General features: G+C 31.9%; 1 pseudogene; it reads right to left on the bottom strand.

The window, feature by feature from the left end:
* Positions 1-15,353, bottom strand: part of LOC107849088 — a 31,738-nt pseudogene extending 16,385 nt beyond the window's left edge.
* Between the last annotated feature and the right edge of the window lie 857 nt (positions 15,354-16,210).

Genomic DNA, 16,210 nt, shown 5'->3' with positions numbered 1-16,210 from the left:
GACATGTATGTGTTTACCTTTTGATCATTGTGTACATCATTGTCTCTGACCTTCCGCAATTTATGTTGACACTATCTTGATAATTAGTTTAAATAGGTTTATCTCATTTTCAAGAGTGTTGAACATCACGTTGTTTGTTCAATGGGTGATCTTAAATTATATCATTGTGTCCATCCTCAGACTAAGAAAAAAAGTATATTAGTTGAATATGTTGTAATTAAAATCAATAAATTAAAAATCAAATTCAATGAAACACCCGGTATTTTTCTGCAAGAATTCTAACCATTATTCTTATGCGTATAAGCCCTAATACAAATGATTTCCATGTGAAAATAAGTTTTATGATAATTATCCTAGTGTGTGAAGTGTATAGTAGGTGAAGAACATTCATAGAAATTACTTAGAGCCAAGTTGAGTTAAGGACCTTAAATTAGTCCAAAGTTTGGTGTTTGATTTCTCAAGGGTCAACTTTGAAAGTGTATAACTTTTGATGTATGCATAAATTTTCATCTTAATACCCACCAAATTATATATAATTGAATTAACTTTCCAACAATATCAATTTTGCCTTAATCCAATACCCGAGCGAAAAGTTATACCCATTTTTATGAGAGGCAGCAAGGGTGTGTAATGGGCAATGCGCCACCCAACCAAACTTGGGAGATGGGCAATGAGATGAAAATCCTAGATTGGGCGATGGACAGGGCGATGCCTAAGTCATTGTCAAGTGCCAAAACACTCTGTTTTGACTTATATCAAGGGTGTTGAAGTTATTTCACACCCCTAAACCTCCCTAATCGCTCCAAATCGTTATAAGAGATTTTTTAACACATTTTTTACAATCCCTAAGCCCCAAATCAGTCAAGTTATGATCCAGAGCCCTCTCTCATTCCCAAGAACAAGATTCAAGTGCTTTTCATAAGAAATCAAGGAATTCAAGCTTAAAGGTTCAATCTTTTCACAATTTTGTCGTCATTAAGGTATGTGGGGTTTATGAACAAGGATACTCTTTCATCCTTGTACCCAAAACTTGATTTTTATTTAAGATTTCATATTTTTCAACTTAGGATTAATACCCAATTATCATTATTTGAAGATTATGATGTTACAAGTGACTTAAATGTTGAAATTGCATGTCTATTTTCACATCTCCATGCATGTGATATGATTTTAAATATTTTCAATTAAGTTTTAAGCATGATATTGTGAGTTTGATTTCATTACTTTGATATTATTGAAATATTTTAAGAAGTATATTGAGCATAGCAGTTTGCTTTGAGTTTGCATGATTTTAAAGCATGGGTTTTAAAGCCCGAAGTTTGAAGTATTAATATCTTAACAAGATTATGATTTTGAGCCTCTCTTATGTATTGTTTATCAAGATTTAAGAAATAAATTTGATCTTTTAATCCTAAGCTAAGATATGGAATTCACATTGTTCATACAGTTTGAGATTTAAAGAAAGAGAAGCATAATTGGTTTTCATTACAAACCCTTGTGCTATTTTAAGGTGGATTTCCTAAAGTTCTGAGCAAAAGATTAGGAGTAGTATTTAGCATCGAGTTGGGTATGATTCCAAGGTCTCATACCCCAGAACTATGTGCCACCGTATAATTGACATTAAAGTGCCCATAGTGGGATAATATTGTGATCACTAAAATAAGGTTATACTCCTTGGGAAGAGTCTAACACCTCTCCCCAACGTGAGGTTTTCCCCTTAGAGGAACATGATGTTGGGCTCCATAACGGCTCAAATGGTGTATGTCGGTTAGAAGAACCTCCCAAAGTTCCTAATTCCTAAGTGCTAAAGAGAATAACAAATCAGATTTTAGAAACTAAGTGTAAAGGAATTAGTTTTTAGAAACTAAGTGTAAAGGCTCACAAATTTACTCAGATATTGATTTACATAATACATTAGCTATGAGATTTCAGCTTTCAATTTACAGATGATAAAGGTGAGTCCATTTACACTTAGATTGCATGATTTGAAAACAGACTTAACTTTAGTTCTACTTATTCCACTAGCAGAAAGAGTAAAAGTACAACTTTTAGAACAAAGTGCTATGACTCAGAAGATTTATACAGTATGCTTTATCATTCATGATTTATGATTTTCAGCTTTCAGTTACTCCAGCCAATGTGAGTCATTTACACTTAGCATGCATTTTTGAAAAGTTATATGAATATTGAGTTATTGTTTTTACTTATGCATTCACACCCAAATTCTTAGTACATTCCAAAAGTACTGATCCACATATATGTCTATATGCTACAGTCTCATAATGTAGGTACGAGTTGTAGCACGCACACTATATTCAAATAGTTTGCAGCTTCCAGTCAACAGGTGATGAGTCCTTTTAATTCAAGGGCTCGAGTCAGTCATATTGTTTGAGCAGTATTTCATTTTTATTTATTCAGTCTTATTGATTCGGGATAGCTGGAGGTCATGTCCTGACTACCTATAGTCAATACTAGTTGAGGCTTCTCAGACAGTCAATAGAGTTAAGGTAGTTGATTCAAGTTTTGCTTTGTATAATCAGAGATATATCATTTTAATATAGCTTTGTATTGATCATATTCAGAAAAGCTTTATCTTCCGCATTTTTCTTTCAGACTTACGTATTTATTTTAGTTACTCATGAGTTATACCAGTAGAAAGGGTTAGCTTGGGATCACTTGTGGTCCTAAGCACCATGTGACATCTCGGGACTCATTTTTGGAGTGTTACATTCAATAACCTAATAAGCCAGATACATTGGAGTGTCCAATTTCTCCAAGCTGTCAGTGTCATCATATTCTTTCTTGGAGTCATCTCTACTTGAATTGTCAGTTTCATACTTAACTGATATAAATCGTAATTGTAACATCATTAGAAGTTACCTGGCATGAAGCTTATTTTTAAAAAAAATTACTTTTGGTCTACATCGTGCTTCTATTTCAAAGCTTTCATTACTTCAGCATGTTGTTTAGTCAGTAATGTTTCAATGTCCTAGATCTTTTTATCAACCTTGACATGTAAATAAAAAGATATTAGTTGCAGAGAACAACAGATAAATTGTACTAACAAAGCAGAAGTCGTACTTACATACAACTGGACATATGACTTTATTGCATCTATATCCACTTTCACCAAATATTGATCTTGATGCATGCTGAAAGACCAATGAAACATATTTCTAGCAATGTGACTGGTGATATTTTTTAATCATGATTAACACAATATGGTGTCTCTTTAGGTGCTTCAAAGATGGGCTCATCACGAGTTTTTGATGTCCCCGGAAACTTTTTCTTTTGATTTAAATAATGTAGATTTCTCCCTTTCTCGCTCAGGCACTATTTTTTTTTTGACAAACTGACAGTTTTTCTTCTTTTTGAAGGGGGGTGCAATTGATGTATAGAAATATGTTTTGCCTTATTGAGTAATTCAGTTGGTGGTTTGATACTAAAATCCTCAAAATCATATAGTTCTAAGACAAAATTTGGGGTAGTTACCATCATAAATCATTTTTTCCTGGGGATCACCCAATATGATCCATACAAATAATACAACGAGATCGTATCTATCAATATCCACTTAATTTGACAAATCAAGCTAATCAAATTTCTCAATCGTAGAACCTAGGTTGGTATACACAAACTGTTAGTCAAATAACAAGATTAAATAGAACAAAAGTTAAAGATAAAATTTACCAAACAACCATTAAATGAAAATTAAAGATGTATCAGACATTGTATGTAATTCTATGTAACATATGAAAATAAATATTTGAAACATAATTATTAATATATGAGTTAAGTATAACTGACCAGAACACATCTATTTGGAAAAAAAATCAAAATTTAGATTTTTCTTGAGATTAAATATCTCACTCATGAACTTCTCATATTTGGACTTGATTCCTACTACTAACCAATTAAATATCCTCAAAATAAAATTATTCAAATAGAAAACTATCCCTGTATCAACTTCAAAACAATATTCATACATCCATAAATTCAATATATGTGGTATACCTCCTAAATGGTATAACTTCTTTTCTATAAAAATAAATCTAGCTTTAATGAATTCATCAACTTCTCAAAGGCAATCTTTCTCCATGAAAAATATTCATAACAACCATTCTCTACTATCTAAAATTGTGCTTGACTAACTGGTGCATCACTTAATTATAAAAAAAATATATGTATGAAATAAAATATAGTCATATGCAACGCATCTTGTTTATTAATGAAATTTTTCATCTTAAAACATATAACCAAATCGAGTTTGGTTATTTCATTTGTTGCCTTCAAAAAGTACTTCTCCATCAAACTTGATATGGAAGATTCGGGATAAATAAAATTCTCAATATTATCGATATATTTAAGACTGGTGATGAGAGAAAATTCAAAAATGTTAAGCATAGTTCCTTTGACATATACATGAAGTTCCTTTGGGTTATCCTACTCTATCTCAAGTATCAACAAGCATTTTGTTATCTGACCTTGGAAATTACACTAAGGTATATTGAGATATACCCCAAAGAATGATTGGTGAAGTAGCTCAAGTACTTCTTCACTCATAAAATTTTTAATAACACCTCTAAAATTATGGTTACATAAACTGTCAATATGTAAAGAATAAGGTGAAACTTCTTTAGTTACATAGTTCATTCCCTGGAATCATATACATTCCATACAAATATTAGTTTAATCAAAAACAAAATTAATCAAATTAAAAGCTCATTGTAACATCCCAGGATTACACCATGGAAGCGACACAGTGCTTACAGTCACAAATGACCACAAGCTAACCCATGAGTTGGTACCTGTTGTAAGCACTGAACAAATTGACAATAAAGGATACATAAGTGCGGAAAAACAAAGCTGGATACGCCATAAGTTTTAAACATTTACAAATATCTCTAAACTAATATTCCTAAAAAAAATGTCTGAAAATAATACTGTAAAGACTGTCAATAACAATGAATAACTGACTAACTGTCTGAAAGTCTCTAACTGACTGACTGTGGAGTTGATAGGACAAGTCCCCAACTAACTCTGGCTGACTACAGAACTAAAATATTAAAATAAACATAAACGTTCCTTGGATTATGAGGACTCACTACTGCTACTACTGCTGGTGCGCTGGAATGTCTAGATGCGGTTGGGAACCTGAGCGTCCCAACCTATGATATGAGATATCATAGCGTAAGAAATGAGTATGCGGTCAGTACTTTGAATGTACTGGTATGCTAAATGAGGTTAATCTGATATTCATGGCTTATATGCATGAATAATAACTGGCTGAATAAATAGCATGGGACAACTGATGTATAGTATGCGAGAAAACTATAAAATCTAAGAATGCATAACCAAGCATATGACATGATATTAGGATATTCTGAAAACTTAAATACTAATACTGAACAACTAATAATTGTATGCCATGGTCAAGCAAGCCTGAAACTGAATACTGGACTGAGATTGTGGGAGCTATCATCTAACCAATATTCCCCAATAAAAATTAATTGGGCTCTAACCTGTGACCCCAATTGTAAGGGTATCAATACCGTGTCATGGGTACTAACACTGGCTCCGTGGATCCACTAAAATGAAGTCCCAAAGGACTAAAGAGTCACCCTCTGCTGGTAGGTGCTCTAGTAAGATATATGTAAACTCTCAACTGGCAGGTTAACATCTCTAACCTACACTGGTTACGCAGTTCTGGAACGCAGGGACTGCAACTACTCTAGCAGGTTTATCCTATTTATATCTTGATTTAGCTCAGTCAATCGATGATGCCTACTGAGTACTCATTGTTTTAGCACTCATACTACACTTCTATACCTTTTTGGTGCAGATCTGAGTACTAGCTATCGTCGTTGATTGTTGATCGTGCTGGGTTGATATTTTCGGAGATAGGGTGAGCTCTTGGAGTTCGAGTCTCCTATTTCACTCTATTTTTTATATTCAATCATTTTTTATCATGACAAATGTCATTAACTATTCTAGACATTTGATTTGTATTATTATTAGACTTTCTTATACTAACTCTACCAGGTCGTGGGATGCTATCTTGTATTGATTATTTTATTTATTTAGAACCTTTTTCTTATCTGTAAATTGTGTTTTTGAAATTCACCTATGTTGAGCATTTCATACCGAATTAACACATTGTGTTAGCTTTGGGTTATGGTTTGATTTACCAACTGACGGGATTTAGTAGGTGCCATCATGACTCGTAAATTAGGTCATGATATCAACAAATACAAAAAACTTAACTATGGACCAACTCAACCGTAAAAATCTCTGAAATTTGATTTGAAAAAAAATCCACAAAAAATAATTGAGCAACCCAAAACAAAAATTATAAAACCTAAAAAACCCGTAAGCAATTTTTGGTGAAACTTCACCAGAAAAAACTCAAATGACCGGTTATAAAGGATTTTGGGACTGTGGTGGGTCAATTCGATGATCTAGAGCTGATTCTGATGAAAAAAATATTGGAAAAACTGAAGAACAATCGGATTCTCATCGATTTCCATCACCCATTTTGATTTCTCTTTGTTTTCCTCTTGCAATATTTTTTCAATCCTATTTTCCGATTATTTCCCTCTCACTTCCTCATTGTGTTTCCCTCTTTGAATCTCTCTCTCGATTGCTCTCTATTCTCCCTCTATTCTCGCTTCGTCTACCTTTTTTCCATTCGTGAGTATATGGTTGTGTCTATGAATATATGCATTTTTTATGTGTGTTCGTTGTTACGTGTATGTGAAAAATAGTATGTGTATTTGTGCGTCTGTGTGTGTGAAAATGGAGGAATATTTGTATGTGTATGTATTGTGAGTCAGCGCTTGCATATAAAATCCTTGTAAGGTGTATTTGGTGAGGCCAAAAAATATGAATTGAGGGTGTGGGTGGTGTAGGGGTGGGGTAAGATGGGTGAGTTGTCCACATTTAATTAGGTTAGGTGGTTATTTTCGTTGTAAATTTATTATTTTGTTTTTTAGTGGGCAAAGTACAAATGGGATGGGGTGCGTGGTAAGGTGAGTGGGTTGAATTGATTTAACTGTTAGAGAGGGTTAAATTTATGTATCTACAAGTATATCATCATTTTTTGGTCCATATTATCACCAGGCTAATCACCCTTCGGTGTATCAGGTTGTTCAATAAAGAGAAAGTTTAAGTCTAAAGTGTATATATATTCTAGTAAAGGAAATAGAAAAAATACCTTAGAAGGATCCTTTTTATGTGTAGCTTTAAAAATAAATTCAAACGAAGATGTCATTGAATATTTCATTGAGGAAACCTCACTCTGTAGCTACAGTAAAAAAGGACAAAGGGTAAAACATAAATTAAAGAATCAAAAAGCTACAAAGAAAATAATTATATAAACCAAATTCAAATCCTTGCTTAGGAGTTTCAACTCAGTTTTCAAACTCAAAGGGCAATATTTTCTTATTTCTTTTTTATTTCTGGCCGATAAATCACCAGTTTCAAGTTTAGGACATGGTCCTGTAAGGCACAGGTTTCAAAACTACGCAACTGAAGAGTGCTTTATTCGAGACATAATGGGACAATACTACTCAAGATGATCTACACATGCAAAATAAGAAAGTGCAAAAAACCTATTGGCTCATACAAGTAAATAATCATTGAGTAAATAGATACATATTAACTTTAAAAACAAACTAACTATCTAGTTTCATTGTATCTCAGAAAATGTAGATTTCACTTACTAGTATCTTGGTCTATCCTTTAATTTATAGACCAATTAAATATATAAGGCATACTATCACCAACTAAATCAGCAAGATTTGTATTAGAATAAGAACAACACTCATAAAATCAACTTCCTTCTCGAGTTTCTATTTCTTTCGTTAAAGGAGATTCGAGAAAAGATGGAATAGGAAGACGTGTTTCCAGAACGAACAAGATACGAGTTGAGAAGGGGGAGTTAGCAAAGTTAGAAAAGATTGGAATGGGATGTCAAAGGCAAACTACCACTATGGTACATAGTGTGTCTTTTATAAATCTTTGACATCTTCAGCTCCAACATAGCTTGAAAGCATAATTTTTCATAGAAAAATGCTTCATAATTACCATATTAAACCGCAAGAATCATTCTTGATTATAAAATCATCATATGTGATGGAAAAACGAAAAGTATGGATGAAATACAACACAACAAGCCTCAATGCGTTATTTTTACATGTCCACTTTTTTCTCGTGAAATAACCTTCCAATTCAAACTTCATCAACTTGGACTTATCAAGAAAGTACATCCCCATCAGCCGACTTGGTTGATTCACATCACAATCCTTTGTGTAATTATCAGTTCACTTTAACCCACTAACTGAAGTAAATTCTGCCAGCCTACAGCACAACTTAGTATTGTTTACGTTAATCCAAATCTCAGCATCTCTCTCAAGCAAAACTTTCCTAAGTGACAAGTCAAGTAACAGTTGATTTTGCACAAAAAGAACTAGCAAATATAAGAAATAAATAAAACAACTCTTTTTATACAATTCAAGTTGAGTCTTATCCAATTTATTTCTCAAGTCATTTACAATAGAGCAACTTGTATGCACACTAACATGAGTCTTATAATGATTATCTGGATCAACAAGGTAATTCAAACCTGTAACGAATGAGTGTATTTCTTAAACACTCACAAATCTACATATATAAATAAAAAACTACAAAAACACACATATAATACTGTAGGAAAAGTAATCATGCATTAGTCATACAGAGAAAAATACATAATACAAAAAATAAGAATTTACCTCAATACCAACTGATGCGTAATTTCTTTTTTTTTGGCTAAAACAAACCTTTTTTATCTTTTATTTCAAGGATCCAACAGAATCCTTGCCATCCTTTGGGCGAGACTGTTTCTTTGTCTTTTTTTGGATGAACAAGAAAACCTTCGTCAACCAGCTTCTCTTTTCCGTTAGAGTGTTTGTTTTTTACAACTTCAACTAATTTTGTTTTATGTTTCTTCTACTAGTTTAACGCTAATTCTACTTTGGGACTTTGTGATTCTTTCTATAGGAATAGCATTTGCAATAGAATTATTGTACCATGTGGAGAATGGCTTTTAGAGTGGGTAACTCTTATATAAGGAGAATTATCACTCTTTAATAGGTGTCCAACAGTAGATATTTTAGCTGAATCATTATAAACAACAACAAAATTAGGTCTAAATTTGATCCCCTTCCCATCAACATCAATCTAAAGGTCATTTTATTTTTATCTTTATAACTATTGATTCGAAGCAAAAGGAACTCACATCGGAATACAAAAGCACCGAAAAGCTACATAGAAAATTATAGTGGATCTTTTTTTGTATTTGATTGATAGAGAGAAAGGAATTTGAGAAAGAGATCAAAAAAGGAAAATGTACTATGCACTAAAAATTTACAACATTAATAAGCATTTTTTACCCTATTGGGGCTCAATCCTTAATTTTTTTCCATTTCTCCTCTCAACTTCTATTCTTTTAAATTTTTTTCTGTTTTTTATTTTTCTTTGATCTTTATTTTTTTATTTTCTCTTCTTCTTTTTAAATTTTTCTTAGCCTTTATTTTTTTTTTGCTTTGTCATTCATTCTTTATTGTTCGTAGGTGTGAGAGGTTGGACTTGAAAGATTTTAAAAGAGGTAGGGCTAGCCCGAAGAAATACTAGAGAGAAGTGATTAAACGTGACATAGAGCAGTTACAGCTGACTGAGGACATGACCCTAGATAGAAAGATATGGAGTAAAAGCATTAGGATAGAGGTCTAAGGGTATGGTTGAGTCGTAGTCAGAATTTAGGGGGACTTTGGTGTCCTTTGTCTGGCAATGTACATATTTTTATGGATGTCATACGTATGCTATTTTATCATGTTCTATGATCTTGATGCTTGTGTATACTTCCTTTTATCTTGAGTCGGGGGTCTATCGGAAACAACCTCTCTACCTCTGTAGAGGTAGTGGTAAGGACTACATACACTCTACCCTCCCCAGACCCCACTATGTGGGAATATACTGGATTTGTTGTTATTGTTGGTTGTTGTTTTTTTCTCAACCTTTATTTTTTTCTTTTATCCTTTTAACTTCTATTTTTTTCTTTTTCTCATTTTTGTTTTCTTTGATTTTTATTTTTTATTTTTAAAATATATTTTGTTCATTTTTTTGTAACTTTTATTATTTTTCTTTTCTTCGATTCCTTCCAAAAAATAAGTTATGCCCCATGGACAAGAGTTGACACTACCACATTATATTTTTATTTATCAGATATTCTATAACTCTTACCTTAGAGGCAAAACTTAACTCAAAGACTTTCAAACAATAAGTTATGCTCCACGTGCACAAGTTGACCCACTATGTCTTGATTTATGAGATGTTCTACAACTCTTACCTTAGAAACATGACTTATCTTAAGAATTTTTAAACAACAAGTTATGTACATTGCGCAAGAGTCAACACTACCAGATACTTATGAAATGCTTTATTACTCTTGCCTTAGAGGAAGACTTAGCCCAAGGACCATCAAATAGTAAGTTATGTCACATGGACAAGAGTTGATACTATCACATTCTGTATTGATCTATGAGATTCTCTATAACTCTTGCCTTTGAGGAAAAACTTAGACCAAGGATTTTTAAATAACAAGTTACGCCTCATGGGCAAGAGTTGATACTACTACATTGTGTTTTGAATTATGAAATATTTTGTAATTCTTTCCTTAGAGGCAAAGACAATAAGATGTGCCCCAAGAGCAAGAGTTGACACTACTACATTATGTTTTAATTTGTGAGATTCTCTAAACTCTTATCTCAGAGGCAATACTTAGACAAAGGATTTTTGAACAATCAGTTATATCCCATGGGTAAGATTTGACACTACCACACGATGTCTTAATTTATGAGATGTTCTATAAATCAAGGACTTTCAAACAATAAGTTATGTCTCATGGATAAGAGTTGATGCTACCACATTGTGTCTTAATTTATGAGGTGTTCTACAACTCTTATCTTAGAGGCAAGACTTAGGCCAAAGAATTTCAAACAATAAGTTACGCCCCACTGGTAAGGGTTGACACTACTATATTGTGTCTTGATTTATGAGATGCTCTTGCCTCTAAGATATGACTAAGCTCAAGAACCTCCAAAAAAAATAAGTTACACCCCATGGGTAAGCGTTGACATGATGACATTGAGTATTGATTTATGAGATGTTTTATAACCCTTGCCTTAGAGGCAAAATTAACTAAAGAATTTTTAAACCAGTTATGCACCACGAGCAAGACTTGGCACTATCATGTTATGTGTTAATTTATGAGATATTATATAAATTTTACCTTAGAGCAATATTTATCCCAAAAGACTTCCAAACAACAAGTCACACTCTTAAATTTACTTCAATGTCAAAAAAAAAAAAGATGCTTTTGCAGATTATCCAACTTTCTGTTTATTAGCAAAATATAACAGAAGCTGAGAAAAAAGAAGAAAAAAAAAGAGAAAAGAAAAATATAAAGATTGAGAAAAACAAAAATGAGAAGAAAAAAAATAAAAATTAAGTTTGAAAAATTTTTAAAAAATGAGAAATGATAAAAACAATAAATAAAAAAACAATAAAGGTTGGGACAAATGAATAAAAATAGATTAAAAAATGAAAAATAGATAAAATTTGAGGAAAAAATAAAAATAAAGGTTGAGACAAATGAATTAAAATAAGAAAAAAAAAATTAAAATCAAGAAAAAAAAAAAAGAAGTTGAGAGACAAATGAACAAGAATAATTTAAAAAAATTTAAAAAATAGAGGAAAAAAACATACTTGTTCTATATATAACAAAAAAAAAAAAAAAAAAAAAATGACTAATCTTTAAAGATTTTTTTATAAGGGACAAGAAAACAAAGTCATCAACTATGGGTCATCCCATATAACTTCCAAAGGATAAACAAAATATGGCAAAATGGCCGTGTCAATTTTGTTGTAATTAATGACCATATTTGGTTAGAATATTAGTCGAAAGGTTATCCGTTATTTTTGGTAAATAATGATAAGTGGACTCATTTTTAATAAAACTTTAACTTAATAAACACTAGAGAACTTGACCGCGGTTCACGCAATCATAAAATATCTCGTCAAATTAATAAATAATTTTTAAAAATACTAAGCGCTCAATGTTCTAAAAAGTTCTTGATCTAATTTATTAGTAGTCCTTCAATTTCAAGACTTTTATATTTTTAAGAAAACAAGAATTAGTAAGAAAAAGTTTCATATAGCAAGAGGTTAATACACATTTTTTTTAATTTAATACAATTCAAATATATGTATTTAAAAATTTAATTTTCTTCTTTCTTTCATTAAAAAGGTAAATTTATGTTCGGATAATTCTTCTTCAATTATATATCTTTTTTTGACACTTTATCCTTTCAATGTTCATATTTATTTTTTCTTTTCCAACTTTTTATCATCACTTTGCTGATGATGATGATTGTGACTGCAAGCAAGTTATCCCCAAAATTTCCCATATTTTTTATTTTTAATAATAGTAGGGAAGAGAAAATTATCGCAATATTACAAGATTAAGTTGATAGTCATCATAAAGCTATGCAGATAAAATCGCACATGTCTATAGAAATATCCTACAACCATTTGCCAAACAACCCGTCGTTAGACTACACAAGCAACATATATAAGCCACATGTTGCAAAGATAAAACATACTTTAAAAAAATAGTAGTGACAATTATTGGTTTATTCAATTAAAATAATAGAATGGAAGTCAAATTACAATCCAAAGAACTTACACAACCAATGTAATTAAGATACTTAAACATCAACACTCTATCCAAATTTCTCTAATAGAATTCACAAGAGAGAATAGCCAAAAAGAAAAGAAATGGGATAAACTTAAAAGAAATACATTCAAGAATAAACAAAACAGTGAGTAGATACTCCATTAGCAGAAATAGACTTTAGTAATGGGCTTCACCTATCCACCTATCCAAAAAGAATATAAAAAAAAGAATTAGATACTCGTCCTAGAAAATTTCGTGCAAATTGAGAGAATTTTCAGGCCATTTGATCTTAGTCCATCACCCATTTGAATGTGTCTTCATATTCATTATTTGTTCATCACTGTATGCATACCCCCTCCCCCCTCCTCAAATTATTTCCACTTTGAAACAGGAATTCATTCTCTACTTAGGCTAACATCTTGTGTGATGTGCATTCTATTCAATACAGGACAGTTAATACTGACAAGTGGAGCTCTCTCTTGTTCTTATTTTGTTCATAATCAAAGGGGAAGAAATAAAGGTCTTTCTAACTAAATTAATTAGCAAAGAAACCACATATGCAGAAGCCAACCTAAGTTCGTCCCTTCATGTTTTATATATAAACCCTCAAATAAAAAAAACTTATATACTGGGTGTACCCTATCCATGTCGTAATTACACCTTAACAGAAAAACTAACAATCACAATCGAAAAAATTCAAAATAGCATGTCATCAATAACCATAACGCAAGAAATTGCCTAATAATATTTGAGACATTTTTGATAACTCTATGGTATATCAAGTAAGCAGCAGCAATCCATACATAAACCCCCAAATGTCAAATCTTTTAGACTGGGAGTACCCTATCCATGTTAATAGAAAAATCAATAACCACAATCATAAATAACATGTCCCCAATTCCCATGAGGCATAAAAATACCTAATTAAATTAGGGACCTTTAAAGGACTATAATATATCAAGAAAGCAGCAGCAATATAATTTGGGATAATTAATATTACCATAGCTAGCTAGGGTTTGTTCGTCCTTCAAGATCCGATCTTTATAGATCAATCTCTGTTGCTCAGTATAACATGGGCTCTCTGAGTTAAAGATATCACTCTTAGAAGAGCTTAAATCTTCCTGCTTCTGATGTTTAAGAATTTGAGTTGGCACATTAGATTGTTCTATCTTCGAAATTGGATCAGCCAAAGATTGTTTCACCTAGGAATTAGAGTGTTTCTGTATATCGCATAAAGCCAATTGCCCATTTCCTTTCTCTTTGATAAGCAGTTTATCAGTGAGCTGGAAAACCTGAATAAGGATTGAATCATCACATAAAGCATAGTCCATAAGAAGATTATAGAAAATAAAATAAAATTATACTATGATATAAAATGTAAACTCCTTACTTCAACTCTAAGATTTTCTTTTTCCTTGAGAAAAGTATTGTAATTTGATTTTAGATTGTCATATATATTCCTGAGTTCCTCATACTCTTTCTCGAGCTGCTTAGTCTTTCATCGTGCACGACGAGGCTATGAACATTGTTCTTTAGCAAGCTAGATTTTTCTTTCAGGTTCATGTTTGTTCTCTTCCCTAAAACACTTTTCAAAAAACTAAACTTGGTTGTTCGTAAGTCGCCTTTTATTATCTACTTGATGAAAGCTTCATTGTCTTCTTGATTTAATGAATCGAAGAATGACTTCTTCCCTCCAATTACACCGCAGAAACTGACCATAGAACTGGATCCTGAAAGATAAAAATATCCACTGAACAAATTATTACCAAGGTATCAATTTGGACAAAATCTAGTATACTTCACTCAAGAGATTATTTATGCACCACCATCTATTGCACTTACACCTTTCTTTTAATTTACAATTTGCTACACATATTCAATTTCATCACTTGATATGTTAACACCCATGTTGCCGAACCAATCAACTAAGTGGACCACACATAATCAATCACCAAAAATATATCTATCCTAACAGAGTTCAATTATGTATATATTATATTGAAGGGAGTGACGGAGGCAAGATTTTTGCTTAAGAGGGTTCAAACTAGGAAGAAATAAACAAAAAGAAAGGTGAAGGGGTTCAATATCTGCTACATATAAATTAGAAAAAATTAACCATGCATAAATAGTGTAATATTCTACTGCGGTTGGATGAATCCCTTCGATCCTACCTGTCTCTGCCTTTGATTGCTAGCAATTATCATAAATTCAAGGAACTAAAGATCCATAATTATACCAACATTAACCATATATAGAAAATTCATTACATGTGAAAGAGAAATGAAAGAGGCTACTTCATAGAAATTAATTGTGCAAGAATTTGATTTTCTAATAAACTTAATTGTGATCATGAAACTGGCCTGATAAAAACTATTACTATCTAAAATCCAAATATAGATGGAAAAACAAAGTAACGCAAGCAAAATAGGAGTAAAATATAAGAGTATGTATCCAAGAAAGAAGAACAGGCAGGGCCAAAAAGAGAACCAAGATGCTCTTTAGCGGTAGAAAAATACATATCTCTCTGTTACTGATCAAAATTAGAATAACCACTGTAGAGCATTCCCCAAGCCATCATAGCTTCAAAATTCTACAGATATTCTTTTATATATAACGCCAAGCTTTTTGCTTATGTTAATCAAGAATTTGGAGCTCTCGATAAGTCCCTATTTTTAATCTTTTGTTGTATAAGAAGTATCTATGTGGAAAATAGTAAAGATCTACAACTTGTGGTGAAAGAATCTTGTGATTATAATTTCAGTGATGTGGGAAGTATGAGAGCACCTGTTGCCAATCACCATGAATATCATCACCCTTGCTTAATAACTCAAAAACAAAGATATGATATAACAAACAAACAAGAATGGTCAATATAAATCGGGACCCCACCTGACCCAAACAGTGATGACTTTGAAAATTGCCAATTAAATAAGAAGTCCTAATTCAGATGAATTCAAAATTTCATAGAGAAAATGGTGAAGCTGAGATATAATAAAGAAACGAAAGTACAAAATTTAACAATTATGATTGTACGCAGAGGAAGAGGTGAAATTGAGAAAATTTACCATGGGTAGATCACTTGGTGAGGACCCAACCACATAGAGTATACCAGGTAGCCATCCAATAAAGGTCAGAAAAACATAGATACAGAACTCCACTTAGTTTATTTTTTCAAGACAAACACATACACGTACAAGTACTCAATAACGCTTAAAAGAAAACAAAGTACAAATTTTCAGAAATCATAGGAAATTCGTACCTAAAGACACCATATTCCTTGTCACAATCTTAGCAAAACCACTCTTGAAAAGCTAAAATCTTTGTGAGATGATGTCGAAATTTTTCAAATCACCAATTAAAAAAATCTGATTCTGAATTTAATCTCAAGAAAAGAAAAAAATTGGTTGTCGTATTTGAGGAAAAAACAGTATTTTA

This window comes from Capsicum annuum, chromosome 12, assembly GCF_002878395.1.
Source record: "Capsicum annuum cultivar UCD-10X-F1 chromosome 12, UCD10Xv1.1, whole genome shotgun sequence".
In the NCBI taxonomy this organism is placed as follows: Eukaryota; Viridiplantae; Streptophyta; class Magnoliopsida; order Solanales; family Solanaceae; genus Capsicum; species Capsicum annuum.
Note: the sequence above shows the minus strand (reverse complement) of the source record. Positions and strands in the feature narration are given on the sequence as shown.